The 27,505-nt window shown below is 45.1% G+C and overlaps 1 long non-coding RNA gene across 1 annotated transcript in view; it reads left to right on the top strand.

The window, feature by feature from the left end:
• Positions 1-1,760: 1,760 nt before the first annotated feature.
• The window catches only part of LOC139811061 (uncharacterized), a 153,722-nt gene continuing 127,977 nt past the window's right edge, over positions 1,761-27,505 (top strand). Inside the window, exons 1-2 of the long non-coding RNA XR_011731538.1 lie at positions 1,761-2,363; positions 9,907-9,946. This is a non-coding gene — a long non-coding RNA (uncharacterized lncRNA). The remainder of the gene's footprint in view (positions 2,364-9,906; positions 9,947-27,505) is intronic.

A 27,505-nucleotide genomic window follows, 5' to 3' on the forward strand; every position in this document is an offset into this window, starting at 1 on the left:
GTAACTATCTAACGTGACGACATTAGCGGAACCTCGTTGGCTGCGGAATTATTATTATTATTCTATAAATGGATATCGTAGAGGGAGACTCAGATTATGGAACACCGCTCGCATACCTATTAGTACAGTATGCGTCCGCTTTTATTCACTTGCACGGTTCCCGAATACTTTCCAACATCTTCGAAGCTTACGTGACAACAATTGTATCGCGTTCCTGCAACGCGCTATTTTTTATGTTATGCAATCACTTAAAATCTTTCTAAAATTGTGTGTATACTGTTAGATTAAAACTTCGTTCTTCTAAATATTTCCAGGAACATTGATATTAACAGCTTTTAACGAATATTCTATTTATATCGTATTTCTCGGCGATGTTGAAACTCATCGCTGCAACTTCTATGTAAGACATTAACGTCAGTTAAAAATAACAATAACAAACCTTATAATAGTGTTTTATTATCTTATCTATCCGCCAGTGGAGTTCTAAATTTCAATTTATAACTCATTTATATAGTTCGAAACTGGAACGTATCATTTTTATCTTAATATTATGGATTACTTTAGAAAAAGAAGAAACACACACAAAGGTGTTACAAATAAGGATACAAAATAAGTTCCTATTGTAATCGACCTGGTGGTAATGCATGTAATCAGTTCTCGAAGATAAGTGACACAGAGACGTAAGAAAAAGAAAAAAAGAGTGAGAGCGAGGGTGTCGCGTCGCGGTGGGAGGAAAAACGATCACCGGGGAACTTTATCTCATTCATACTTTTGCATTTGAAAGCGGTAATTTATGCGCGCGGCGAAGTGAGACGGAATGCACCGCGGAAGAATGAGCGAGAGGGAGGAGAGCGTAAGTGCAACGGCGACAGAGTGTGCGTGCCGGTGTGCGCGAGCAAGAGGCACGACGTCGCCATTATAATAGATATGTTAGCATGCAAACGCTGTCTTTTATACGTTTGCCAGTGCGCGGTGGTGGTGGCGATCTTCCAGGGCCGTGCGCCTTCCCTCACCGTACCCAAATTCAGCTGTTTACCGATGCCAGAGGAATCGATCGACGTTACTTTGGCAACGTAAGCGGTACCTTCGTGTCTTCTCTATCTGCGTTTCTCATGGACACTGTCCAATTAAAGATGACAAAGAATATACGCTGTATATAAATATCCACAAAAAGATCGCGCACAACGCATCGATAAAAACCCGATAAAAACCCCTTTTGGATGAAAATAGATGACAAAGCTTGATCTCTATGAAAAAGTCTAAGACAGTTAATTATATTATTATTGATTAGGGTTAATTATATTATTAATATTTATTAAAAATGGTCAGATTGAACACTAGAAGACTATGTTTTTAGGATGTTGACGCGATATCACAGCTTTACGTCCTAGTTAAGGGTAGGTCGACCCATTCGTTCGAGATGCACCCGGGCTGTCGTTACGAGACATCGAGGTTTGCCTAGTATAGGCCTATAAAAAAAACGACATTCCGATAAATCGACAGTTGATACGTCCCTGGAGCCTCGCGAGCAAAACGTGGAGGCGGCGCGAGAGGGGCGGCAAAGCACGGTTCGCCGGATAGGAGAGTGGTGAGAGGACAACGCGGTAGCAACTGCGACCTGCGACGGCGGGAGATCGGAGAACGAGGGAGGCCGTCGGCGGGGCCCGGCGGGAGACAGCGGGGGAACGCATGGGTTCCCCGAAGGGACGGGGGAGGGGGCGGCGGTGGCAGGGGTGTATCTACTTACCATACTCCCAGTATACCAAAGTCCCGCGGTCGACTCGCTACGCGGCAGATAGTAGTCGCTGGCAAAGCACGCTCCACGGCAGCAGCCGCGAGAGTAGCAAGAAAGGGGAGGGGGGTAGAAATAAAAAAATAGAGAGAGGTAGAGAGGGTTCGAGAGAGGCAGAGAATAGGGAGAGGGAGACAGAGGTCAAAGAGCGGAGGAAATTCGCTACACGTGTTCGTCGTTCGTTTTCCATGGAACGCGGAGGAAAGAAGTAACAAAAGAGCGGAGATTCAGCGAAGAGGAGATACCGTGAATCGAGCGAATCGCGATAAAATGGCGGGACGATAAACGAAAGAAAGTGGTTGGACGCATCGCGTGTGACAGTATAGTCAGTATATCGTTGCGTGTCTCGTGCGGTTCCGGTCACATGGATCACGTGGTAGCCCGTGCCCCTTCCCTTCCTGACCGCGGGGGTTCCTCCGGTAGGCGGTGGGGATGTCAACCGTGATTGGGAGGGATATAGAAAAGGAGAAGTGGTAGACGGTTCCTAGGATAGAAAAAGGAGATGGAGGAGAATGAAAAGGATAAAGAGAAGTCGAAAAGGTTGCTTCGACACCGGTGACGATCACGTGGGGTGAGTGTATACAGTATTATTTATAATCATTCTGTAATAGCTTATTGAACTACTCTCTATCGCAGAAAAAAAATTATTAAATATTTTCTCATGCAAAAATGAGATATATGGTCGTTCAGTATTATTTATGAGGAAAATTTTACTTAAAAATCATTTTTCCATTCTACAGATTTATGAATAATCGTTATCTTACAGAAAAGAATCAAGATAAGATATATAAAGGAATAACTCTTTGATGCAGGATAAATGATATCGTAGATCATTATCCGCGACAGACAATACGCGGCACATCCCCCTTTCTTTGCCACAAGATGTCGACTTAAATCGTCGTTTGGCAATGCCTCCGGGGTTCCGCCAGCCCGCTTAAATCGTATACTTGGCACACGAGCTAATTGGTCGTATCTCGCGTTATAGTCGGTGTGCTTTATCGCGCCATCCGTAACCGGTCGAAAAGCATTCGCCAGCGTTCCAACGAGCAATTTAACGTAACGTGAAATGGGTAACGCGTTCGCCGCCACTCGATTTTTCACTCACGGCGCTCCCACGTGACGCACAGGACCACGTGTTGACCGGAACATGTCTTACGATCGCGAGAACCTCTCGCTTGTGTTTTCCCAGACTATTGATATATATCATGAATTATTGTAAGATATGATAACAACAAATTATATTTTATTTAAAGGATAAAATTTAGAATCGATCTTTATTTAAATTTTGTTTCCATGAATGCTTGTTACAGTGATCTATATGTAAAAGCAATTTTGTGTCAAATGTTTTATATATAATAATATAAAAAAATTTACGCTTTCCGAATTTATACCATTTCAAAATTTTCTCTTTATGAAAGTAATTCAATGGAGTAATCCCATTCGTTATTTGAATTTAAGTTTTTAAAACATTTTTATTTCCTTCTTCGCTCCTTTTCGTTAATGCTTATTGTCACATGTGGTGAATGCAAGTCTCCCGCAGAACGAGAGAGCAGCGGAAGGCTTGCCGCTTCTGTTTCTAGCCTGCGAGCCGGACATGAAATTGAATTCGTACCGTGAATAACGACTAACAAACCGCAGTTATATCGTAAAAAGCAATGCAGCGGGATGTGAATTAATTCTGGCTCGCACCCCACAGGCCATCCCGGAGCCCTTTTTCCCTCTCCGTCTTTCCTCGCGCGTGCACACGGGCGTCTCTCGTTTCCTCTCTCGCGGTACTTCTCTCCTCCAACTGGAACGGTCCCAAAATTCAATAAAGGCGAACGAGTACGAGGTCTCTCCCTCGTCTCCGTCGCTTCCCGTATGGGGTGGTGGCGGCTATGGGGTTAGGAGTGCCGGAGTCATCGCGAGGACCGGAGGGAGAGATGGAGGCTCGGTGCATACATTAGCGGGGGTAGCGTGTGGAGATATTGTCTGAACAAAGGGATCGCCTCGTACCTATCGAAAAGGCGATTAAGCGAGGATAAAGTTAACTTCGCCTTGGGCACTTGCGCTGAAAGTGCTGTTCTCCGAAAGAACGTTTTCGTTCTGTACTGTGATTCCTGACGCTGCTATGCAACATCGCGATTTGCAGCGACACAATTGGAGTACTAAATGTAAAAATTGTGGCGACAATTCACGAAATTGGATTCTAATTATTTGATAATTGTATTCTGTAGTAATTAAAATGCGAAAAATCATTGCTTATCAGTGACATAAAACCTTTGAGAATGATTTAATTCTCTTTAACGTACCGTTGAAATTTCGAAAATATTCGAATAAGTCAGTTACAGTCTATTAGAGCTACATTTATGAAGCGACAGAAAAATTAACGTTATTCCCAACGCGTTATGCGATCTCGCGAAACTTGACACCGCGTTCCAAAGACAATGAAGATAGCAAAGCGGGCCGCGCGAGGTGGAGAGAAATAGGACGATAGCGAGGATAGCGGGGTTGACAGGACACAATATTGCAATAACTTCAATTACGGCGACACGACGGATTGCCGTGGGGTGGATTCGACCGTTCCGCCGCGCCCGCGCGCGCAGCCCGAAGCGAACCAAGCCAGCCACCTCCGCCCGTTTCATCCATTTATATATCCGAGTGACACAAACGTCGTGGTCGAATTGGCTGTCGGATCTGAAAGGGGCTGCCTTTAAACAAGTGCTTCTTAATAAACCATTGACGCGCGAAACCACCCTCGAAAATTTGCCCCTCAGCGTCGTGTCGCCACCCTTCCTCGGTGTCTAGCGCCACGAGCTCCAGACTGTCGAGGGACTTTTAGCTTTCGTTACTTCGTTAAATTCAGAAAGGCGAAACGCATCCCACGTCGCGGAGTAAGCGTAATGAAGCGTTCTGACGTTTTTATTTCGAAAATTTGGACGCGCGTCAGGTTTACAAATCGGAAACAACTTGATTGACACGAATCGATTATCGCGTTTTAAAAGTCTGCGGTATTCTATATGTATTTTATAAAGCTTGATATATTTAACCAAACATATCTATTTGTGTAACAAATAAAATTGAACAATATTTATACATCTGCGCATTGCATCGATTATAATTTATAATTTAATTCACAAATTAACTTATTATTATTCTTTTCAATATAATTTTTGTAAAATAGAAATTATACAAACATAAGAAATGATCTTAAATAAGCATATTTACTCTACTATTTACTTCACATGTGACAATTAACAATAAGATCAGCATGAAATTTTCTCGCTGAGGAATTATGAAAGAATAAAAAGTGCTCCTACACAATTTTATTTTTATAATATAGAAAAAAAATCGTTGAGCATGATTTTCGAGACAAGGCCGACGACCTTGCCGCGAAGTTAGTCTAGTGGTGACTTATCGACCGCCCGTTGCAGGGAGAAGCGAACTCTGGAAAAATTGTGCAGAGCCTTTTGCCCCGCGGGCTAAGGGTATTTCACTAGGGGTGGGCACGCACCCTTCTTCGCTCACGTCCCACTCGAAATTTCGCTCGGCTAGCGCTTTTTTTAACATTTATTTGACAGCTGTCGTCCGCAATGCGTGCGCGTTTACCTACCGCGCGGGGTTGTCTTCGTGTCGAAATCGTTCGAGGGCAGAAACGACGAGCCTAAACGGCACCCTTGAAAGAAATAGGGGTAGTGCAAACTTAAGACAAACGCTGACGCGACCAATTGAAACCGTTCCGAAGTAATTATGCGAGTCTCGGACAAGAAAATAAACTTTTATATTTTATTAAATTTTTTAATATAATTTTTGCGTGCACGGAAAATATTCAACCTTCTTTCTAACGGGATATGCGTCAAAGTACGAAATTATAAGGCAACAAAAAGAATTACAATTGAATTATTTGAAACTTACGTCGTCGTAACAATTTTTCATGAACGGCTTCACGAGCTACAATTTATCTGCTGAGTACTATCTCTAACGGTTAAAACGTCAACCGTATATTTATAACACATTAATTACATTTCAGCGCGTATCTTACAAGGAAACGGTCGGAACTGTCCCTTACCGACTTTGATGGGCTTTGGATATGTTGTAGAGCATCAAAAAATATTCAGACTTATATTTTTTTATCTCTGCTTATCTCTACCTTTAGAGGTTGAAACGACCCCTCGAAAATAACGGATTTTTTTCATTTTTAGCGAATATCTTTGAAAATATAAGATATTAGATATATGAAAAAATGTTTTATATCATTACAAAAAGTATAAAGAACCATAAAACTTTTGTATAAAACATTTTTTCATATACTTTATATTTTCAAAGATATTCGCTAAAAATGCAAAATCTGTTATTTTCAAGAAGTTGTTTCAATCCCTAAACGTTGAGATAAGCAGTTAAAAAAAAATGGGTTTAATATTTTTTTATACTCTACAACATATATCCAAAGCCCATCAAAATCGGCGAGGAATAGTTCCGACCGTTCTCTTGTGAGTGCGCGTAAACTTGTATAATAAAAAGTCGACAGAGGGTTACAAATTATGAAAATATTTTCTAGATTCTAGAAAGAGAATCTATCATCCATATCCATTTCGAGGCAATAGATTATAATATAATATATTAATTCACTTGAAATATATTTTTATATTCTTAATCTTTAATGTTTTAATTTTTTCTGTAATATAACTGTATGTTATTACAGAATAAATAATATATATATTCAATAAAGATATTTCAGTAATACAGAGATTAAGTAATACAGAACACTTTACTGCTATATATACATTAGTTATCATTTTTTAAATAAAAATTTTGATACAATGTCTAATAATTGTTAAAAAAAAAGACTGTTCGTGATTCTTTCCATAACATCTCATTTCTCATACATACATTTTATTTATGTTTGATATATTTTTATAAATCCATTGCCTCGATCGATGGATTGAAATAAAAAAATAGCTCACCGACCGATGCGCAACAGCGGAGTTGGAACTCTGCGTTGATCTGAAACATATAAATATTTTTACATTAGAACAAAGTCCAAAATAATATTCAATACTTAAAGTAAATAATTATATTGCATCCGTTAAATTTAAAACAAATTTAATATCCGATTTTAAAATGCAAGAAACAATCGCGGCCGCCGCAAGCGGCTGCATATTTCCGCATTAACTCGTTCGCATAATTAATCCGCGAAAGATAGTTCAAATAATATTACGACCGTGCATGCGAATAAGAGAGAAACGCGACGTTCGCGACGTAATATTTCTTCTTGCATATGCCGGAGATCGAACTCCGGCCGAAATTACGGGCCCGGACACACACTTCTGCACAACGCATAATGCGTAAGCATAAGAAAATTGATTGGTCCATACACATGTGCATAAGGAAATAGATCAATCAAGCCCGGTCTACATAGGCCGCAGTTCGCAAAACGCAAGACACACGCACAGTCTACATGTCAATCTAACCTCTTTGTGTATAGAGGTTAGATTGACATGTAGACTGTGCGTGTGTCTTGCGTTTTGCGAACTGCGGCCTATGTAGACCGGGCTTCAGTTTTTTTATGCTTACGCATTATGCGCAATTATGCGTTGTGCAGAAGTGTGTGCTCCCCGCTTTAACCTCGAAAGTGGCGAAATCCGCCACAGGACAGCGAAAAAATAAATGAATAATAATTACTCACCTCACGGTTGCTCCGCCGTCGCCCGATGCTTTCCAGGCCTCCTCCTCTCTTTGATCCTCCTCCGTTGATCGGTTGTCACATCTCCTTCGGCGCACTCACTCGCGACATTCACGAGCGTCGAGCGAAAATCGACGATTATGGTCGCGCGACATTTTGCACGGCACTCCCGGTATTAATCGCGACGTAGTAGTAATCTCGCGACGTAGTAGTACACGGCAACGAAAAAATTACGACGGAGACGCTACGAACGAAGCTATACAATTAAATACAAAATCCGCTTGACGCCCGTGACGTTCCGCAGGTAGCCGTTAACATGGCGGAGAGAATTTCGTAAATCGCGCGGCCAACTTCACTCGCCCAGGAGCAATCGTCGCGAGGACGCCGAGGACGCTACACTTGCCGCTTGTGACGCGATTGTGGTTAACCGTCAATTTATGAACACAGTGTCTATCCCCTACGATCACATATCAAAACACGATTAAATACGAAGTTAAACGTTAATAAACTGTGATCGCTAATTAAACACGTTTCGGCGTCACTCGATGTAGGGTCTATCGCTATCTTTCATTCGTGCTCCGAAAACGACGGCAACTTTATTCTGAAATCGCGCGACATGACGTGAGAGCACCGCGAGTCAAGTTAAAGCCCCTTGCACAATGCTAGGCGATAGCGGTACCGAATAGCAATAGACAAAATTTTCAACTTATCGGAAGCCGTGTCATCCGAAAGGCTGATACTTCATGTGTCGTACGATAAGCTTTGTCGGGCGTACTGATTGGCTACAAAATAGAGGATTTCTAGAAACTCGAGAACTTCTCTATCCCGCAGCCAATTAACATGCTTGAAAAATTCGTCGTACGACATATGAAATATCAATCAAAGAACGTAATCGGATGCGGTACCTATACTTCGATATCCGTATAAATTCCGCGAAGTGTATTAAATGAACATTCGATATATCACAATTTTCCGTAATCTATACCGCCGATTCGTCAGTTACTCCGCGCTGCGATCCGAGGCTCGAGAGCCACCAATAGTAAGGTGAAATTTCATGGGCAGTAAAAAGCAGCAGCAGATCGTACTGATTGGCTATAAAATAGAGAAGTTCTCGAGTTTCTAGAACTTCTCTATTTTGTAGCCAATCAGTACGATCTGCTGCTACTTTTCACTGCCCATGAAATTTCACCTGTAGAACGGAGTCGCGGCGCCGCGCCCGCGCCGCGACAACACGAGCAGTAGGTAAAGAGAGGGGCAAGGTGAATAGGCGCGATGCGCGTTCGCCTTGTCTAGTCATCTTACCCCCACTCCGCCCCTACCGATCATGTTGACGAGAAGCTGCGAGCGCGGTGCGTCGCGCGCGCGTCCTTACCATATTATTGTTCTAATGTTCTGAGATCACAGCGCGGACCGTGAAGTAATACACGTATCGTCAGACTCCGGTGGTTAAGATTACGGACGTGATATATCGAATGGTCATTCAATACATGTGCCTTGCGGATTTATACGGATACCGAGGTATATCGCGTTCGATTACATTCTTTCGGGCGATCGGATCAACTTGACTCGCGTCGGACAAAGAGTACGAGTGCACCCTAAATTGAGTGACGCCGCGACGTGTTTAATTAGCGCTCACGGTCTCTGTTAACATCGTACGTTTAAACGTCCTCGCGACGCCGCGACGGTTGCTCCTAGCGAGTAGTGAAGTTGGCCGTGCGATTTACGTCGTCGCGTCTACCTGCGGGACATCACAGCCCGATGGCGACGCCGCGGTCGCGTCGACCGGAGCGTATAGTTTTGTTCGTAGCTACTCCGCCGTAATTCTTCCGTCGCTGTGTAATTAAGTGCGCGCCGCGTCGCGAGATTAATACCGGGAGTGCCGTGCAAAATATCGCGCGACGATAATCGTCGATTTTCGCTCGATGCTCGTGAATGTCGTGAGTCGTGAGTGAGTGCGCCGACGGAGATGTGACAACGGATCAACGGAGGAGGATCAAGGAGAGGAGGAGGGGGCCTGGGAGGCATCGGGCGACGGCGGAGCGACCGTGAGGTGAGTAATTATTATTCGTTGTAACAATTTATTATTTCGCTGTCCTGTGACGGATTTCGCCACTTTCGGGGTTTAACTCCGGCGTAATTTCGGCCGGAGTTCGATCTCCGGCATATGCAAGAAGAAATATTACGTCGTCGCGAACGTCGCGTCTCTCTCCTATTCGCATGCACGGTCGTAATATTACTTGCACAATTTTTCGCGGATTTATGTGAACGAGTTAATGCGGAAATATGCCGCTTGCGGCGGCCGCAAGTATTTTTTGTAAACATTTTAAAATCAGATATCTATTAAAATAATTTTTTTTAAATTTGACGGACGCGATATAATTATTAACTTCAAGTATGGATTATCTCGGATTATCTTGAACCCTACTCTAATGTAAAAATATTTATGTTTCAGATCAACGCAGAGTTCCAACTCCGCTGTTGCGCATCGGTCGGTGAGTTATTTTTTTTTTTATTTCAATTCAATGGCAATGGATTTGTAAAAATTATGGTACAAATATAAATAAAATGTATGTATGAGAAAAAAGATATAAAAGAATCATGAACAGTCTTTCTAACAATTATTTATTAGACATTATATTAAAATTTTTATTTAAAATGATAATTAATATGTATATAGCGATAAAGTGTTCTGTAAAGTAAAATATTACTTAATCTCATAAAATATTAAAACAAGAATATTAGTTGGCCTGACTGGCAGTAATTTATTAGTATAACGACGTTTCAATTCTTACCTGATCCTGATAGATCATTGTTAAATTAACTTGATAAGGACCCAAAGTAAGGATTGAAACGTCGTTATACTAATAAATTACTGCCAGTCAGGCCGACTTCTTGTTTTATTATTTCATTACTGGCGAATTATTATCTTATTGAACTTATAAAATGTTTATTGAATATATTATTTATTCTGTAATGACCTACAGTTATTACAGAAAAAATTAAAATATTAAATATTAAGAGTATAAAAATATATTAAAAATTAACTATTATATTTTTTATAAAGATCATAATCTATTGCCTTGAAATGAATAAGCCCAGAAATGGATAGATTCTCTCTCTAGAGTCTAGAAAGTATTTTTATAATTTATAATCCTTTGCCGACTTTTTATTACACAAGGTTACGTGCAATTATTGTTAGTCAAATAAAAAAATATGTTAATATCTTATAAATATTTCGTTATAATTGCTACATAGTGTAATTTATTTTTTGTCAGTAAGATGATTAGAATGAAATCCAGATCAAATTTCTCGATACTCGAGTCATTACAGATAATTCCTTGATGGAATATCCAAGATATCGACAGCAAATTTCGCGTTCTCCTTTAATGTATTTGTTATGCTCCAGTTACTTACACCCACGCGGGCACGATTGCTAATTGCGGAACCACATTTTGTAAAAAATCGGCGAGGAAATAACTAATAATCATGTAATGAGTCTCCGCGAAAGTTTGTCACGCGAGGCAAACGAATTAACAATATCGTCGCCAAGTTAATTATCCCATGACCCGCGCGCGACAGAATGCGTGGTCGCGACACCTCACTTTCTCTATATTTGTATTCGTCCTTTCCATAATTAGAATACGTACGAAAATTGAATGCCATACGCAACACGAAACTTAGTTTAATATAGTTGTATTTGTTAGATCGAGTCTTAATTATCTTATTTTTGATAAAAATTACTATTAATTGAAACGTGGAACAATTTTTCCTGTTTTTAAGAAACCACTCTATCATAATCTTTCCCTACAATTTAGTAAAAAATGAAATTAAGAATTCTGCAACATGCATCAAGCCTTTATTTTTACTATTATTCATTTACCATTGTTCATTTTTGTATCATTATTTTAAAATGTCAAATTAATTTACACTGAAGACAAATCGTACCCCCTGTCACTAGGATTTCTTAAATCGATATCCGTTATCGATACCCGCCGCCCATCGAGGAGCCTTTCTTTCCCTATCGAGCATATCCGGAAAAATGATAAAACGTTTAACGGCAGATAAAATCGTAGGAACCTCGATAAATCTAACGAGGCCTCATTGGATTGACCCTTTCTCCGATCGCCGATTTAAGCTCATTTCAGGTACAACCCCCAGAGCGAGATCCCGATAATGAAGCAGGAACTCGTTTTTTCCTTCGCCGTGCCGCGGCAAAAATAAAGAGAGCGGGAACGAACAACCGCATTGCCGGGAATGCGCCTGAGAACTTTGTCAATTAAACGGCAACAATTAGTCGTAGCCGCCAGACAGTAGCTGCGGTTACCGAGTGATAGGTAATAAGTAATAAGTAACGGATCGTTGACCAGTAACTTACCTTTCCTTCACGTGCGTCTTACGTTCATCACGGACTCATTTAATATTGCGTTACACGATGTTCATTCCGTTTCCGCCGAAGAATGCGGTTTATCGCACAATGTTAATTGTCCATTTTCCCAGATGTTTCCATGGCATAAGCGCGTTATCGTTCGTTTACGAGAGTAATCTTGCTCTGATTAGAAGGAACGGTAAGTCTTACGAAATGCTAGAGTTTAGGAACGAACAGTTGATGAGGGACTATCTCTCCGGACCAAGCAGAAATCAAGCAATATTAAGAAAATATTTTTATTACTTTCAGAATTATTATCATGAAATAGTACATAGCTTTTAACTGTCAACATACTTTGTTAACATTTTTATTCCGCTTAATATTTTTTTTTCATTAAACAGATAACAGATATACATGTAGATTAAACAAAAAAATAATAATAATATGAAAAAATAGTGGAAAAAAATAATGGAGGATTTTCGGATTGAAATAAAATTTATTTTTTTCCAATATTTTTTCGTAATAATACACAATCCATGCTCTGGTAATGTTCACCGAAGCAAGAAGTTTAAAAGATTGGTTTTATTTCTATCGAAGAGCAGGACGCCGTGGGTTAAACCCGCAATTATCGACATCGTGCAAACGCCGCGGAATTTTTCAAACGCTTCCTGTCGCAATAGAGAAAGAGAGAGATAGAGAATAGGGGCCCGCGGATAAAAATCAGATAGAATGTCACGTCGACGGTCGTCGCGCCTACTTTCCCGTTGTCGTGCGCACCATCTCTCGTTTTCACGGGAGTCCCATCGTCGCGTGCTCTCTTGCCTCGCGCTCGCGCCTATACCTTTCGCGAAGGATTCCTTCGATCAGTCAACGAGCGCCGGACTGCCGGCCGGAGAAAAACCCGGCTGCCAAGCTCGCTCTCGCGTACGTGAGTTACGTGACGACGGATCGGCCGTCGATTTATCGCGCGATCGTGTACAACGTGTACGACGACAACCGCGGTAGTCCATCCAACCGGATGTGAGATTCGTTCTTTGACGATCGACGAATCTCGCACGAACGAACGTGACGTCCTCTTTGGACACGTTATCTTTGCTCGCCGTTGTTAACGTTCAGTCGATGCGAAACATTGATTTTTTTGTCATCATGAAAAATTTACATTATTTTTTTTACGAGAACATCGTTTATGATGCAAAAAGAAATATTCACGGTTATCAAAATTACGCGTTTGCACGACGTCGTTTCTGCAGATGAATCGTAAAAACGACGCGTTCTAAAAGCCCCGCCAGATGGATGGGGGACCGAGAGCTTAAAATGCTCGCATTCTCTAAAATCGAATCGCGGAAAGGAGAGGCACGCCGGGGTAATTTTCGGGATGGTCGCAAAATAATGATGATCTTTATCCCTAATGAAATTAGTCCTGCTGCTCCGGAGCGCGCGGGAATAGACATCGTACCGTGAAATTACTATAATAGGCGGCGGCGGGGCGGTAGATCCCCCCTCCCAATACACGCATAGGCGTTACTCACGTGTAGAGACGCCGAAAGACGCCACTTCCACGTGTATATTACGTACGTGGATTCGCGGGCACGGAAGAGCACGCGGGATTGGATCGGCTCGACCGGGTCCTCGAGCCGATGTAGAACGATTTCCCCCGGCCTATTTAAAGAGAACACCTAAATATAGTTCGCTCTTTTTGCCGGAATTTAAAATTACGGTCGTAAAGAAGCCGAGGGCAAATTAGCCGGGGATTCGACCCTCCTGAGGGGGCTGTCTCCGGCCTCCTAGAAAGTCGTGCACGAGTGGATTCTCCATCGCGAGCAAGGACGATATCTGATGACTGTACACGCAAAACCTCGCTCTTATTCTCGATCAAGTAGACAAGAAGAACGTAAAAAGAATTGAGGTGCACGTAATGATTAGGAATTATTTGGAAATTAAGAAAGTGATATAAGGGTACATTTATGCCTTATCATTCTTGTTTTTAATTAAATCTGAGCATATATTGATGCTTAGGTTCAAACGGTGATCGACGACGGGTCGACGACGATTTTGTCGCACCTGCCCGAACACTTTATCCAATTCTATTACTCGAAACACCCCCCCCTTCCGTCATGAGGTGCGCTTCTTGGCGTCCCGTGGCCTTGTCCGGCTCTTCAGGGCGATAGTGTCGGGACCCGCAGCCCCACGGGCTCGCTCTGGTGGAAACAATTGCTGCCGCGGGGCATCATTTACATCATAAGCAATCATAATGATCGAATTTTCGGCGAACGACGATGATCCAACGAGTGGAACGAGGGGAGCCAATTCAGAAGTGGGTACCCACTTACCGGCTGTACGAACCATGCGCTCGCGAGAGAGGGACTCTGACCCTCCTCCACCTCTTTCGACCCCATAGCTTCGGGCTACCTGCGCCCGTTTATATGAACTGGCACCCATTCTTCCTCTCCTTCCTCCCGCCCCCCCAACTCTTTTTCTCTAAACGTCCAGAAGGGCACTTCGAAAAAAAATAATCGTCCAAAAAATTTCAAGCACGATGAAAAACGGCGCCTTGTCAACCATCTACTCGCGAACTATATGTTCGGCTGCCTCTTCGTAATACACAATATCTGAAACAAATAACGTGGATGCGTGGTGACCCGTCGTCCAGGCCAGCATGTCGTTGAAACAACCCATCAACCGTTCATCCACGACTGTTAACGTGCGTCGTCGCGTACGAGCGAGCATGAGCAGGCGAACGAACGTCCGCCTAAAACGGCATGCGAGTATTTTCACGTACCGTTAATGGGAAGTTACTGCGAACGGCGCGGGCGGCGTGCTTGAAAACGCGAGTTCAATTTCCTGGGCGCGTACGGCCAGAAACGATGTTCCGCAGGACGTTCACTTCCAGCCGGCGATAATATAAGGAGTTCGCGCGGGCTATTTGCGCTTTAAACGGTCGGGAAATTTCGCGGAGTTAGTCAGCTTAAAAATCGCTCGCACGAACGCAAATGATTTCGTTCTATCGTTCCTCGCGTGCTTCGATTTTCGAATTTCGCAAGAGACTTCCTGCCGCCGCGGGACGAGGACGGAAGAGCTGTGGGGAGCGGCGTGACGACGGCAACGTTGCCAGTATTTTCCAGACCGGAGTTTACCAAAGACGGTGAGAGCTCTGTTTTGGGCTTTGCCAACGCGCCCGTTCGCTCTCTCCGTATATACGACTGGACCTATCAGTATGCGGACCACGAAACGTGGTCGGGGGCCCCCTCATCTTCCTTGTCCCTCTCGGCCTCCTTCTTCGTCCCTCAGAACCTCCGTCTCCCTATCTCTCTTTGACAAACATCGCGTCCCTCCGCGTTTCCCTGGCCGTCGCTCTCCTCTCTCGTTCTCCGCCTCTATTTGTCTCTCTCTCTTCTCTCGTTGCTCTTCCTCCCGCTCGGCAACGCGCGAGGCGAAACGTAGGCTGTTTCGGAGAGAGTGTTTCCGCCGTAATGCCGAAACAGTATTGATTGCAGCCCGCCTAGCTTAGTTCCTACTACCGCTTACTGCATCTAACGCTCACACGTAAAGCCGCGCGTATTTTCGCACGACTGCCTCCGAAGACAAACGAAATTAACTATGCATATTAACTAACTGTCATCGGACGTGCGGTGCAAATATCGAGCAGCTTCTCCCTTTCGGCTAGATGTTATCGACTTACCGCATTGGCTTTTGCTCAGCGTTCTCGACGACCTATATATCTTACGGACTAACTTCTAGCTTCCCCGGTCCAGGCGCGACTAGGGAGAACCTATAGTACCTCGAATCTCCCGAACGGTGCACGTCGTTCGATACGCGTCCGTTAATATCGACAAGCTACGATCGCACGGTTCGTGAAGCGGTTCGCTCGCAAATCTGTTCTCGGTCGGCCATGACAGCGCGACGGAAATCGTGCCCATCGTCCTGGACCGAAATTGGTTGGAGGACCGTACTAAAGGGTAGTAACGACGTAACAATGACCTCGGTAGAGGGTAGTAGTCGGCATCGCTGACTCGGAGGACGATGGGAACGAACGGCAATTCCGTCTTCGGGAGAATGGGGTTGCCCTATCGTGACTCGGCAGATAATTAGACGGGTAATCGAGATGGTCGGAGTTTCGAAGTATTACGGTAGTCTGCAATTTAATATAGGCTGGTAGTTCTGTAGCTTCCTAACTCGTCCTTTAACCAATGTCAATGACCCACCCGAGATGTTATCGTTCATGTCTAGATTGCAGAATTTCTCTCAAAATTCAAAATATTCAAGTATTTTTTTTGTACGGATAATTGATAGTTAAAGTTTTGATTTATAAAATCGCATACGTTGAAAATTCTTTTGGGACTATTAGAATAATTATCGCTGACAAATCAGCCTTGATAAACTATCCTAACACGACCTTCGATATTCGTTTTCAAATGGTCACTGTGCGCGTTTTTCCCATAAAAACAGGGTGTACGGAGTTCAGTGGGTCTCGTGTGACTCTGCGAGGTTTTTCGAGGGTTTGGTGACATAATGAGGCAGATCGATTGCCGAGTGCATTACCATTACAATGGTGGACACCCCCGGAGACGCCTATATCTAACACAATTGATAGACGACGGGAATTTCGGAAGAAAACGGGAAAAAGCGGGGAACTATCGCCCAACGAAAAGGGAAAGGGAGAAAAAAGAAAGGAGAGAGAGAGAGAAAAAGATAGGAAAAAGAGAGCGCGGTCACACCAACGGGCTTATTAGTCAGCAATGTGATCTATTTGCCCTGTACTCGCATAAAGAACCTACATTATTGTGCCACTATGTTACGAAGGAGGGCGTTATTGCCCAACAGGGACCTCCAGTTAGGCTCCTACCACCAACTCGTGGCGACGTATGGTGTACGGTTATGGGCACCGTTCTTTCTCTCTTGTCTCGTTCCTCGCTCTCCTCCATCATCGACCACCCGCGGGGGCCTCGCTAATATGCCGGTAATATTTCCTCCATTCCGGATATCGCTTTATTATTTCCTGCCGGCACGCCACGGTTATCGACGATGAATTCTACATACGAGGAGAGCAGCGTGAGAAATTTCCAAAGCCACGCGAAATGTATATCACGGTATCCGCGTTAAACGCTATGTAACTAAAAGCTAATATCTTGCTCTTACAATACAGAGTTATAACGTATAATATTTTTGTGCATTGTACTATACTTATTTTATATAATATTTCGCTATAAAATAAAAAATTCGTAAAGATTGGAAGCCTTACAGAAGAATTAAAACGCGGTCTTTATGCATTCGTTATCTTGTACTGCCAAGACCAGCGGCAGCACTTAGTGACGCTAGAAATAATTTAGCATCGTTACAGACACACGGTGGGTGAACGTCGTTAACAACAGGACGGCGGTATAGACGGCCTCCATTCTCGACACTCTGTTCCATTGTCGATTTTGGTCGCTCAGCCTGGTAGGCATTGTTTAGCATCCCGCGGATTCTCAGCGCTGTCTGACTCATGCAATCGGCATCCATCCGCCTAACCGAATCGAATCGTCCGTCGACTCGCTCGTTTTGGTTCTTGCGCCTCCGTTCTTACGAATGACAATGACGTCACATAAAATACAAGGAATTTCCATTGTTCTCGACGCGACTTTCGCGCGGAGGTCGCGGGAACGAGATACGATCGTAGGATCTTATCTTAAAAAAAAGTGCTCTATTACATTTTTTCTATATAACCCATAAACTCATAGTTTGCCGGAGAATTTCGGTCGACGATCAGTGACACTTTCGGTGGAAGGAAAGTTCGGCTCTCGGCTTATCACGCAAACTTTGACAGAGGCACGTCGGGAAAGGGGCGAGGCTCGCGGAGCAGCGAAACGCTTTCGGAAAATCCATAGCGTCAAGGAATATACAGGGTTCCACCGTGGCGGAACACAATGGCGCGTTGTAGAAAGGTAGGGTGATAAGAGGAGCGAGTGAGATCGTTGGCCGGACAAGAGAAGGGAAGAGAGAGAGAGAGAGAGAGAGAGAGAGAGAGAGAGAGAGAGAGAGAGAGAGAGAGAGAGACGGAAACGCGGGGAGAGCTTGCGGCGTCGGTCTTTGCCCCGAGTACGTGCTTCGAGTGACAAAGCTTTCAGCATGAGACCGACCGACCGACCGACCGTACGAACGCCAGAACGATACGACGCATCAAGGTCCTCGACGATCGATAGACAGGCTCTGCTCAACCTGGACTATCCTCGTGCGCGTCGCGCTTTGCCACTGTTTAATATCTCAGCCGACTATTTGCGGACACGCTCGTTTATACATCGCGAGATCTTTTCTGAGCTTTGCAGTCCCACGCGGAAATATCAGTAAAAATACCAGCATATTCGACAAAGATAACTTCAAAATTATCTTAGAGCACGACAAACCACGTCTTTCAAATTTAATGCTTAAAGATCTCCGTCGTTCTCTTTTTCTTATGCAATTTTTACTCTGCGACTTACGGTAACTTTCTCTTTTAAAAGTGATATCTCGATTAAGCGCGTACGACTCTCCTCGATAGTCGACAATGGCGGATTAGGTTGAGGGGCCGCTGGTAGGTGTCGGCAGATCCGTATCTGGCTCCATCGAGCTGGTCGCGCCCGCTCTCAGAAGCGTGAAATGAAATTTGACAGATCAGACCGAGACCCTCTCGCCTACGGTTCCCCGTCTCCAAGCCCCCCGCCGCGGCGCGCCGCCCCCGTCTCAAGCCGTCTCGCTCTTCTCGTCAGCCGGTCGCAACCTCGAAAGCTGCAAAATGGTGTTGGCACGCTCATCCCCCGGGTTTCCGCACCTTCGGGGTGCCCCACGGGCACCGACGAGCACCACCGTCCCTTCGCGCACGTTGTACCCCCTCACCATCCTCCCTTCGCCCCGTTCTCTCGTGGCGCACCCTATTTTATACGATTCTCTTTTATCTGTTACCTCCCTGCCGCTGCCGCCACCGCCGCCGCCGGTTATGTTCCCTCGGGGGCATCCGCTGAAGCGGGTCTCCTTAGTTCCAACCCGACACCTTTTTACAAATACATCACACGGCCTTCTGGCCCCTTGCCGCGTCCCATCCCGGGCCGTATCGTATCGCTGTCCCATCGTAACGCTTCGTTGTGTCGGAGGTGGCGCATAGTGGGTGCTCCATTTGCTTAAGCACATCAACTGCTCTAGGTCCTCATTTCGCTCAGCAGGTACTTACTGCAACCATGTGAACTCTAAGGGGTACGGGGGCACCGTGGATGACCAAATAAATTATAATCGATAATGCGGTATGCTGCATTAAATATTATCTATCGATATATCTTTAACAGTCAATATTAAGTTAATATAACAATATTTTTTATAGTAAAGTTAATATAACAGTAATTTTATAGTGAAGTTAATATAACAGTATTTTTTATGGTGATTAGAATAAACATTTTTTTACTTTTTTTCAACTTGGATGAACAAAACGTTATTGCGCAGCAGGAGTATCGTGATGCGATTTCGTCGAAACCTAACGAACTTTTTTTTTCTCGCCTTGACACCCCTGTCCGTCGACATGAGTAACATAATCTACGATCAAAGTGCGGGAACGTCATCATCCGCGTTGACGATCGTCATCACCCCGCCTCCTCTCCCGCGTCCAAACATCCGATTATGTGACAGCTGTCCCCGCATCGGAAACCAAATTATAAGCTCAAAGGATCGCTGATCTCTATTTAGATTCTTATCTTTCGCGCCCGTGACGTAACGCTCCGGAGATGTCGCCGACGTGACCATGATTGTCATTGGCACCTCATTCCCTGGATGCTATTGCTTATAGCGCGCGATAATGGAACGTGTGAACGTGGATAGATCCGATTTCCAGAGCGATTTAGTCGTGTCTCTTTGAAAGTACCGATAGCATGTAATGGGGGGGTCATAGCGTATATCAGGTCACGGGTGCTCGCCGGTCACGTAAACAGCCAATTGCGGACTGGATACCGAGACTTCCGTTCGCTTCCATCGCGCGATCTTTATAACCGAAGGAAGCGGGTAGACGCAGGAATAATTTTCAGCGAATCCTCGCTTCTTTCCTGCAACGCGCGCGCCAACTCCGTTTCGCTTCTCGTCGTTACGTAAGATATCGTATACGGTTTTCGCTTCTTTTTCCCGGCGAGAGATCGTTGTGGGGTACGACGGCACTGCGGACGACCCTAAGTGGCGAAACGAGGAAGAAACGAAATGTTGAAACATAAAATTGAAAAGTTTGACGTACGGCGGTTTATGGGACTTTTAGAACGTAGTAAACTCGCGCGTTATTCCTCCTTCCGCGAGCCGTTATATTTTTCTTCCCGTACTTCGCGGGCGCCCTACGGTGGATTTTTGTTGCCGTGCTCGTTGCCGGGGTGTTTGTCGCTCAAACGAAGCCTTTTTCCTTCTCTTTCTCGATCTTCTTCCTGTTTTTACTCTCTTCAATATGAGTTACCGCTTCGCCACTCACGCGATGATTTATCACAAACTACCACCTCCGCGCTTTTCGATTGAGATTTACTGTACTTTGGAATTTTAATTCAATCTTTTTTATTCTTTTGCGCTGGATTTGTATTTTTTAGAATACGTATTATTGCTTCTCTCAACATCGCAAGATTTATGATAATAATTATTATGTTAGCTTAATAATAATTTATAATAGTTGATGTTCGTATAAAAATGACAACACAATAAATATAAAAATGCAATTTACATTTTACCATTGTTATTTCTTACACTTATAATTTCTTCTTTACAGTCGTCAATTTCACACATCTTACCTGGATATACCCTTTGCATTAATAAATTTTACGATAAATAGAAAAATTTTTGCGTCGATAATTAGCGCGAAATGCGTAAGTCGTGAAAGGGGCCTTCGATAGAGCCTTCGCGCAAATAAAGAAGTTGTTCGGCATTCCAAGCTCATTGAACGCTCGCATACCGAGATCCCCGTGAGACGGTTAATTACCCAAGGATTTTTCGGCAATGTCGGCCGTACCCTATCCAAGCCGACGGAGCGTGGGCCTAAGGGGTTAGCGATGAACTTCGACTCGGTAATGAAGCGCTCCCCCTCTTTGCCTAAACGAGTCGTCGCCTGCGCTTCGGATATATTTTATTGCGCGACCGGTCTGGTTTATTATCGCCACGGTTGCGCGCGATCTCCATCTCACTTTGATCCGCAACGTCTTCTCACCCTCCGCGCTGTAGCTCCATTCTGCAGACAGAATGAGAGAAAGAGAAAGGAAGCATTAGGCAGTTCTGCCTAGATCAACCCTTCCTCACGCCTGGCAACGACGATTCCAACCCTCGGAAAAACAGTGACGCTCAACGAGCCGTGCTATCGCGCACGAGTTCGCGCGATATAAAAGGGTTGTGACCGTACATCTTAACCGGAGTACTACGGAGGTACTGAGAGGTACGTACTTCCAATTCGCCTGGACATCTTGTTGAATTCTGACAGGCCGAATTATCGTGGTACGTTTTACCGTGGTACTTGTACAAGCAAAACGATCTCTCTTAATGAGAAACAGATATCTTAGAGATATATACGTCTGGTACCGCTAAAATAAGCATGCTGCACTAATCTATCGTTAAATAGCTCTCTTATTCGTGGCGTATCGCGAGTTAACGGAGCGTCCGATCTCGCATCGTTAACTTTTTAAACGTGTGCGCGGTAACTTTTAAACGAGCTTACATCAAACGAATTATCCGTAGAATATGAGAACCGGCGGCTTTTAACGGCACGAGCTTAAAACTATAATGCGCCCTAATCCGGCAATATCTCATGCTGTCTTGCGGGATTCGTCGCTCACGCACAGCCGTCCCTATTTAGTGGATCATATATATTATACCATTCTCATCGGCGGATCAACCCCTCATCGAATGACATTCTATCTTTTGCGATCGCGCGCACAGGGTAATTCCCGAATAGATTATCACGAACAGACTTTTTATAATATAAAAGAAAAATACGTCAGCCACAAATTTTATCGCTCAAGGATAAATTTATTCGACGCGGTCTATTTTTGTCCAATATCTTTACGCTAACATTACAGCGTTCGAAGTAATCAAAATCCGGCATTTGCCGGGTGTGAATAGTCACAGAGAAGAGGAGGAGTAGGAGGAGGGGAGAGAGTAAGAGCGTCGTCTTAGCACCGCATCGGCATCTGTTCGCGAAGGAATTACGACGTAACTTTGTCTCCCAAGATAGCGCGACGGTTCCTCTGGAGCTGAGTGCTACCTAGGATAGAGTGTAGGAGGCGATGGAACTGTTGGGTTATGGGAGCGACGAGTCGTGAGAGGGACGGGAGGGTATGAAGGTTACGAAGGAGATGGGGTAAAACCGAGAAAGAGCAAGAGATGGAGGCGAGATGAAAGAGAGAGGAGGAAAACGAGGGGGGGAGAGAGAGAGAGAGAGACGAGAGAGACGAGGAGAGATCGAGAGCACGGGCGACCGGTAAGCACGGGAGTGTGCATGATGGGTGAGGCTCCTCCGAGGCTTGAGTTTCCATTGGGGTTGGTTCTTGCGATATAAGCTCTCGGCAGCCACAGCATCGCCACCCATCCTGGGCCCGCCGCCACCACCTCCGCCCGACACCGTAGAGCACCGACAGAGCGCACCCCGCGCCACCTCCCGCCTCCCGCACCATCACGCAGTTCGCCCGCAGACCCCTGCGAGACATACAGCATACCCACTATCACCCACAGATAGTGGTGGTTCGGGTCGTCTCTCGGTGTGCTACGGGGTGTCGCGAGCCTCATACATATTCAGCGGATGCATCACCCTCCACCCACGTTCACCCCTCCTCCCTCCTCCCTCCTCCCCCGCCGCCCGTCCTCTCTCCTGCCCTCGTCGCCCCCACGCTCGACCTCCACCCGAACCGCACCGGTCATCTATTGCCCCTGTGTCCCCGAGGACCCGCGTCGCGCCGGACGCGGACGAAACTTTCCCCGGCTGCTCGCTAAACTCAAATTACGGAGCAGTTTTCGAGACCGATTGATGTTTAGGCGTTTTATCAAAACCGAAAAGCGCCGCGGGAGCGGAGAGGCAGGCCGGCTAGCCGACCGTCCGGCCGTCCGCGTTACGTTTTGCCGTTCAACCGGATAGGCTTCCGAATCTCATATCTGCTCGTCCACCACGTTCCCTATTTCGAACTCCCTATTTCGTGCTAGTGACAGATCGATACGCCAACATATAGATCAATATCGTTGTAATAACGGTATAAGCACAATAGAGCAGCATTCTTTATTTTATACTTTTATTTATATACTATATCTTCGTTAGAGACATTTTGCAGCAAGCATCTGCAGGTAAATATTGAAAATAAATACCTCCTTATACGCGTTCTTCGCGGGGTGGCACGTTTTAAACATAGGAAAAATATCTCTACGCATATTTCTTTTTTTTTTTTTTATGAAGTCTCGTTATCGGTACACCAGTGCGAGATATCTTTTTCCCGATAAAGAAAAAAAGTGCTGCGTGCCCGTCTCGCCGCGAACGAAGTGTTTAACGGCAGCCGCATAAATATTTACACCCGCCGCGGTGTTTTTAGCCCGGGCGCGGAATCGAGATTACATCCGAATACATATGTAACAGTTCGCAACGATATTAGCAGCATTGCAGTATTTATGAAGTGAAGTTACGCCGAGTGATTTCCATCGCGCGGCAACAAATTCCTGCCCACTTCGCATTAAATGGACAGCGATGACATATTTGTAAAACCCACTTGCCAAATTTCCTCTGACAAACTTTTTTTAAGCCACGTTGCTGGCGAACGTTTGTTCCCCTGATCGCGGTCCATACCTAGATGATATCTCTCGCGCCTAACGTATTTAATTCGCCGGCGAAATTTCCATTTCGCTGTCCTACCCAACAGCCACGGTGCTGAAGCGAAGTGGGCTTATCCCCGATATCGCACCGATGCGTTTTTGGCCGACGCGTTTGCGAATTATCCCCGATTGTGTGCCGATTCATATACATGGACAAAATCCGACACGACAAACACGCGTCGAACGACGCTTGCTTACAACGCGTTCGATGACGCCGAAGTGCGCAAACGCGATCGCTGACATCCGACGCGACAGTACAGCCATTTACATAATAATCCGAGCCGCGGGAACGACACGTAATTGATATAAATACGCTGGGCGATGACGGTACCGACAGACGTACGGCAGACCGTAGCCGCTGGCCAACCTATGGTATCCATGGACTGGCTCCGCATAACTTAGCATAAATAATAAATAATATTGTGAACGCGCGTGCCGGTGTTAACGCATGTGCGTCATTAATAGGCACATCCTGTCTCTCTCTTTCTCTCTGTCTCCCCCTGCCTCCCTTCTTTCTCTCTCTCTTTCGCTTTTCGTCTCTTTCTCTTTTGCTCTTGTCTTCTCCCGCCATCCTGTTGTTCCCTCCTCTCGTTCTCGATCCGCGCGCTAACTCCGCGCGCGTACATAGTATTATACTATATACTTATGTGCATGTACCTGCCAGCTCGCGTCTGTCTACCTTTGCCATCGACGCGCCGTCTCGCTGAGTTCATCGCCACGAGCACGTACTATACAATTCGAGGGGACGATTTATGCACCTTCGATGTATGCTCATCAAATACAACAATCACCCCGACGTCCGTTAACAGATCTAATAAACAACTATCGGACTGATACCAGAAAAGCACTGTATTTAAATTAATAAACTGCAGAGTTAATTATTCTGCAGGATAATATTGCTTAAAAATATCTGTCAATTTTTTTAAATTGCTTCTGTTGTTTTGCGAAAAACAATAACGTATATCACGAAGAATACTTCAGGATTCTCCGCAAATTAATGACGCTTATATCGATTTTCTATAAAAGCCGAAGGCAAATATAGTTTTCGAAACATATGAGCTAACGATTAGCTTATCGCTGTACCGAAGTGCAAGTCAGGAAACTAGTGATAATTTAGTAATATAGAGGAAAAACACTCATTATATTTAGCTGCTCATATTTATCTATGTTTAACAAGTTGTCTATTTATACCAAGATAGTGTACCGTTTCAGGTACATAACATTATGACGCATGCACCCGACGTTTAAAGTATCGAACAATGACGTTTGCATTTTCGAAGAAATTCCCAGACGACTTTTGTTTAACGAGCTTTTAAGAATTGATCGCTTCCGCAAAAACTCTTTAAATTCTAAACGACAAATAATTACATAGCTGTTATTCACTCGCCATTATCAACGATTCGCATAAAATACACCACTTCTGAGGTGTACCATACATCCGAGACGATATGCATCTTTACGAGAGCGGACCAATGATACGGCTCGCTATACTTTGTCATTAAGCCGATTACGTCTAGTTCACCGGACAGTCACTACCCGTATGTTCTCACTAGCCGAAGAGAAACGGGTTTTGCTTAACGAGTCTCGCCGATAGGCGATTTCGTAATACGTTATAGCGCACCCGAAGACTGTTAAATCGCACTGTACGCAAACTACCGGCGTCGTTCCCTCGAACCCGATCGCTCGATCGCAGGTAGCTTCTTCGTGGTGGTAAATGATTGAGGAGAGAAACGCCCGGTAGTCGGTGTGAGTAGCCGGGTGTCTCTTTCGCGTGTAACCAAATAGCGATGCTAATCTTGTCGCGGTCCATGGATACACGGAATGAGAGAGCCCTGCGTGTCTCACACCCATCTAGACCGGAGTTCCAGTTTAAGTTCCAGGGCCGGAGGCGGCGACGACGGTGGCGGCGGTGGCGGCGGCGGCGACGATGATGGTGGTGGTGGCGACGGTGACGGCGACGGCGTCGTTTCGTCCGGGCGTTTCGCTTCCAGTCCTAATACCCTTTATCGCGAATTAAGATGTTGTCGGGATGCGGTAGCCACTCGTTTACCCTTTCCCCGAATCGACAAAGTCGATTCGCCTAAAGTACCCTGCAGGTAACAACACACGCATATACGCACGCACGTATACATCCGCGTATACGCGTAGGTGAATAACGAAGGCGCGCTTAAGCGTTACCGGGAAGAAGTAATGAGCGAGCGCGGCGCCACATCGGACAGCGAGACGGATCGTTCGCTAAAGATAAGTGAAGATAGAGGTACGTAATGCCACGCAGTTTCTGCTCGTCCGAGCGAGGAATGTAAAGCGGTTCGGAATAGAAAATGTAAGGGATTAGACAACCCCCGGCAGCTTTCCATCTTCCCGACGAATATATATTATTACGTCCGCGCGCTTCTGCACTTATATCTTAGCGGAGAGAGAGAGAGAGAGAGAGAGAGAGAGAGAGGGAGAGAGATTCGAATGGTCTCCGCGTCCGTACGCGTATACGCGGGCAGTAGTCTCCATGGCTCACCGGGTCGTATCGATTTATAACGAGCGATACGGCCGTATTCACGGCAAGTGCATTGGTAGCGCGCATTGCATCATCGCTATCGTCTTTCCCTCGCGTTGTCGTGCGAGCGGGGAACTCAGCGCCAGCCTCCCGCAATACAGGCATTATATGTCCCGGAACTCTCCCCCGTCGCGCCTCTCTGACGTAAGTGCCAGGGGGCGGTTGATGCACGAGGCCCCCCTTCCCCCCATTACTTCCTGGCACGCCGTAAATAACTGGAGCGGCATTTGCGTACTGCGTAGTAAACATTCAATAAACGACCGAGATCCGTTTACGGGAATGCATAATGCTTTAGCGGAAGGTCGACGACGTGCCGAGGCAGTTTTTCGGGATCGCGGCCCGTTTCCAGGCTCCGTTCTTCGCGGAGGAGCAAGCCCGATGCGGAGTCCAAGCTCGAATATTCCACGAAGGGAGCTAACTGCGACTACTTACTCGCGAAAAAGAGCTCGGCGCGGAAAAACGAATAACGTGCGAGGGTCTCGGCGCCGTCAAGTTGCTGTATGTATATATGTGCGCGCGTCAGTCCGTAACTTAGGATAATGGCACTCCCGGTAATATCTGCATATCGGTTATCGGTCCCGCCACGGCTCAGACTCTGCCCATCCTTGTCGTTGCTTCGAAAATTGCACCCAATTTCCAAAATCGAGAATCTGCGAACGTCGATAGTCGTCCGAACTCGTCAATATTTAGTTATAGAAATCTATTAGCAAAGGTATTTATTTCATTATTTATTTAAAAAGTAAGAAAAAAAGAAATGTATAATGAGAATAGGTATATAATAAGTACATAATGAGAAATATTGAATTTTAATTCTATTTCATGGACAAAACATTCGATAAAATCAGTAAACGGAGACTGCGGAACGATCTCGATGGCTGCTACACGTATATGTCATTAGAGAGTAATTATTGATCTAATTATCGATATTGCCGGGACAGCGTAATTCCTACGTCGAGAAACATGTTTTGTGGATCCGCGATCGAGGCGAGCGTTGGCTCGCGCGCATATCGATTAAACCGGAACCCAGTTAACTCGAACGCTAACTCAAAGTCAGATTCTGCGATTTCTCAAGGCCCGTCTGCAATCTCTGTAAGTCGGTTTCTTTTCGCCTCGGCCGAATGTATCTGCGATAGGCGATCGCCCGGATGCTAAGAAGATTGCAGGAGCGGAGCAATTTATCCACGATCGCCCCGGAGCGGAGGAACCGATGATCCATGAGTGGCCCGGAGCTACGGAGTAATCCGGTCGGTAATCAAGAATCGCGGCGTCGCCGATCGGAGCCGGGCCGCGCGCGGACAGGTTTATCAATGCATATTGGAAACAAGTTGG

The sequence above is a fragment of the Temnothorax longispinosus genome, chromosome 1, assembly GCF_030848805.1.
Source record: "Temnothorax longispinosus isolate EJ_2023e chromosome 1, Tlon_JGU_v1, whole genome shotgun sequence".
NCBI lineage: Eukaryota > Metazoa > Arthropoda > Insecta > Hymenoptera > Formicidae > Temnothorax > Temnothorax longispinosus.